Raw genomic sequence first — 4,509 nt, 5'->3', positions numbered from 1 at the left:
GCTGATGTTCAGGTGTATATCAGTATGTAGTGTCTCTACTTTAAAGAGTCCTCTCCTGCTGATGTTCAGGTGTATGTCAGTATGTAGTGACTCTATTTTAAAGAGTCCTCTCCTGCTGATGTTCAGGTGTATATCAGTATGTAGTGTCTCTACTTTAAAGAGTCCTCTCCTGCTGATGTTCAGGTGTATATCAGTATGTAGTGTCTCTACTTTAAAAGTAAGACACTCATACTGAATACACTACATACTGATATACACCTGAACATCAGCAGGAGAGGACTCTTTAAAGTAGAGACACTACATACTGATATACACCTGAACATCAGCAGGAGAGGAACATCAGCAGGAGAGGACTCTTTAAAGTAGAGACACTACATACTGATATACACCTGAACATCAGCAGGAGAGGACTCTTTAAAGTAGAGACACTACATACTGATATACACCTGAACATCAGCAGGAGAGGATAGGAGAGGATCTTTAAAGTAGAGACACTACATACTGATATACACCTGAACATCAGCAGGAGAGGACTCTTTAAAGTAGAGACACTACATACTGATATACACCTGAACATCAGCAGGAGAGGACTCTTTAAAGTAGAGACACTACTTACTGACATACACCTGAACATCAAGGACTCTTTAAAGAGCTTGAAAGGTTGATAATATGGAGCTTTTTTGATCTTGTTTTGCAGATTTGAGTTCAGTGTTTCTATGGTGGAGCTCCACAGGAGGACTCTTGATGTAGCCGTGAAGAACGGAGGAAGCATCCTGTCCAAACACAAAGGCTTTCTGGGAAAGGTAACTCTTATTAAACGAACTTCTCCTGAATTAAAACGACTTTTAAACACTCTTAAAACTTCAAATCTTTTGCTTTAAATTGCAGGTACTTGTAGATTTAAGTGGGGAGGATATCTCTAAAGGATGGACGCAATGGTAATTCACTTAATCTGCAGCTTTGAGTGAACTATTCAGCTAATAAACAACTTATTTTTGTTATTAAATATACGTTTTCTCTTGCAGGTATGATCTGAGTGATGACGGCGTGTCGTCTCGAAGCTTAAGAAGTATTCACGACCCCCTCCTCTCATAATGGACTCTCCCGTTTCTGCTGTAATATAGACATCTTGTTATTATAAGGGCACATTTATTTATGTACAATTTTCAATTCATCCCAGGACTCATGTCAGCATGCAACAACATCTCCCATCTCATCCTCATCCTGGTACAGATTGCGATGCGTTTGAAACTCACTAACTGCCTTGTCTCCGGTGTTTTATGTAAATAAGAAGTTGATAATATAATGATTTGCAGGGGCTTTGTGGCATCATATTGAAATATGTCAACCTGGTTATTACCGTCTGTCCCATTTGTTCAATTCTGTTTGAGAACTCGTACCAAAGGAACGGAAACAAACACAAACGTAGCGATATTTCTTTTGTCATGCAGTGTTATTTGATTGTTTACCTCTAATTGTACGGTGGTCGTCCTCCGTATTGTTGTTATTTATGCTTGATTATACACAAGGAATGCACATATGCAAAGAGTAAAATGATTGCACTGTATATTTTACGAGGATGTAAGTGAAGGGGCATTTTAGGGCTATGAACAAGTGCTAAAGTGTGAAATGAAGGATACTTGAATAAGTGTTTTGATTGGCGTTCGAACCAATCGTGAATAATGTGAGCAGCCGTTTGAAGAGGACTTGAGTTAAGTTGTGAGGTTTGTACCGTTGGACGTTTTAAATACCTGTTATCGATCCTGTGCCTTAAATAAACCCGCGGTGTAATGTTTGCCTTCTTAATGTTATTATTATTTTGAATGAAATGACGCCTCGGGGGTTTTGAGGAATAAATGTTTTCTCTTGTGGAAAATGTCTCGCTTGGTTTTCTGTCTTTCTCCCCAATATCTATCTCCCACTTTAAATACATGCTATCTGTGGTGGGGAATATGCAGATGTTAATTAGGTAAAATAGCAATAAAACATGCAATAAATACGATTTCATAAGTATTTAAAATGGTACTTAAGTTCATACATGCATCAATATTTAGTTAAAGTACCAAAATATGGGTTTTAATTACATATTATTTACTAGAATTTAATATATTTTTTATTCAATTCTTATTTAATCCTTAATATATTTAATTGTATTGTTTTTATTCTTGTTTTTTGTTTTGGAAGCACCTTTTTTGCATGAGAGGTGCTATAAAAATAAGGATAGATAACCCTTAATTCATTGTTATATATTTAAGCAATAGCTCACGACAGGCCGTGGTATGTGGCCATTATATCACAGTTAAGGGGCGTGGTTTTTATCAATAACCTAAAAAAACAAAATATAACAAAATGAATCCAACCATTATAGTGTAATAAAAAAGGCTATCAGCATAGTATCTCTAACATTAGGTGGTGTAGAGGAATACAGCAAAGTAGGTCAAGTCAAAACATGACAATAAGGTACATTTCCTGCAGAATAAATATGAATAGACGTTTAAATCTGGTAAAGGCGCCACACTGGGAAATATACGCAGTGATTTGTCGCCATCATGTGGTCGAAAATAAGAACTACAACTGTGTCATTATGGTCCTTCTAATAAAGCTTTTTGAACCTTCCTAACGGAGTGAAAGGACCCAGAAGTACCTCAGTGGCAGCCAAGATAAGAGCCGTTCGAATTCTCTAGAATCTGATAGGAAAGGAGGCTTCAAACTTCCTTTATCACCTCCTTTAGCTTAGGAAACACTGTAAAATGCTGCCCCACAATGCCTCGCGGCCGCAGCCTTTACAGCGAGAGAATATTCGGTCGCTCACGGAAAACACGATCGTCATTATGACAGACACACGAAGATCATGTAAATTACCGCTGCTTTCTTAAGCTTTTACATTCTTAAACCATAACTTGCCTAAATGCTTTCATTTCCAGCGTTGTTCCATTCAAGCCTAATCTGATGTATTTATCTCAGTCACAGATGCTGAAACCCTTGCAAGGGTTAAGATGGAGCACCTGTTCCAAATGCTGATTTGACAAATATAGGTGTACTATAGCATTGTTTTTCAAAGTGGGGGCCCCGACCCCCTTGGGGCCGCCAGGGGTTACCAGGGGGGTCACGCAAAGTTTGAGGGAAACAGGATTTGTTTTAATAGTTGTTATTAATAACTGCATATCTATCAATCTATGTGTCCTTTGAAGCCAATCTTTTAATATTTTTAGTTTTTTAATCACACGACCGCCCTTCAAGCCAATCAGAATCGAACTACTGAGAGTGAAACTGAGTATCTGCTCAGCTTTTGGAGCAAGTGAGAGCGAGTGAATGTTTCGCTCTGCAGCTGGATGAGAGCACGGATGTAGCAAATGTCGCAGAATTGCTTGCATACATCAGATTTATTTCAGAAGACAACTTTGTTGAGGAAATAGTATTTTACAAAGCACTGGAAGGTAGGACCACATGAAGAGACATTTTCCAAGTTTTAGATGAGTACATCATCTCAAATGGACTTGACTGGTCTCGTTGTGTGGGTGTGTGTTCAGATGGGGCAGTGGGGCTATGACATCAAACAAATGGGACAACCTGATCACAGAATACAAGGTAAGGCAAATCACATGGCTGCGCGCTGTGGGGGGTTAGTGTTTGTAGATATTATGATACAGACTTCAACTGGCGACCCCAGCCTCCTATTTTAAAATGTGAATTTGCTTAGTTGTTTACACTTTAACATTTAAGGTGTAAGCAATGACACATTTAGAATTTGTTTAATTTGTCTTTAGCTGTGCATTTTGCCTCCACTGCCCTTTAAATAACAGTCTGTTCTCTGTGGTGTCAATAGGAGTTAAAGGATCCCCCAACTGGGACAGGAACAGACGGGGGAGAAGCCTCAGCAGCTACCTGGCCATGGTTTGAGGCCATGCATGAGGCAATTGGGGGAAGGCCATCAATTCAGCCTCCCACCCTAGTTGCCTCATGCCCGTTGTCAAGCCATGGCTAGACTGCTGCTGAGGCCTCCACCTCTGCTGGAGAAGGGCCTTCCCAAGTGTCCCTCAGCAGTGAGGAGGAGTCCGTGACCTCCACCAGCTCCCAACCACCTCCTAAAAGGCCAAGTAACAGCGTTTTGGCCTTCCTCCAAAAGCAGTTGGTGAAGGAGGAGGCCCGCGATGCAGCGCTCTATGAGCAGAACGAGCGACTTATCAATTTATTTTCAGAGCTTGTTAAAAAGAAATAAATGTTTAAGTTTTTGTGAAAACACTAAATTGTGTATATCAGTAGTGTCTCTACTTTAAAGAGTCCTCTCCTGCTGATGTTCAGGTGTATATCAGTATGTAGTGTCTCTACTTTAAAGAGTCCTCTCTGCTGATGTTCAGGTGTATATCAGTGTAGAAAGATCTATTTAACAGTATGTAGTGGAGTCCTCTCCTGCTGATGTTCAGGTGTATATCAGTATGTAGTGTCTCTACTTTAAAGAGTCCTCTCCTGCTGATGTTCAGGTGTATATCAGTATGTAGTGTCTCTACT

General features: G+C 39.7%; 1 long non-coding RNA gene across 1 annotated transcript; it reads left to right on the top strand.

The window, feature by feature from the left end:
* The first annotated feature begins 659 nt into the window (after positions 1 to 659).
* Positions 660 to 1,801, top strand: LOC104962157 (uncharacterized). The gene is made up of 3 exons (XR_800176.1): positions 660 to 803; positions 889 to 938; positions 1,026 to 1,801. It is a non-coding gene; the product is annotated as an uncharacterized lncRNA (long non-coding RNA).
* The last annotated feature ends 2,708 nt before the right edge of the window (positions 1,802 to 4,509 follow it).

Source organism: Notothenia coriiceps, unplaced genomic scaffold (genome assembly GCF_000735185.1).
Source record: "Notothenia coriiceps isolate Sejong01 unplaced genomic scaffold, NC01 NC01_scaffold00034405, whole genome shotgun sequence".
Taxonomy (NCBI): domain Eukaryota; kingdom Metazoa; phylum Chordata; class Actinopteri; order Perciformes; family Nototheniidae; genus Notothenia; species Notothenia coriiceps.
Note: the sequence above shows the minus strand (reverse complement) of the source record. Positions and strands in the feature narration are given on the sequence as shown.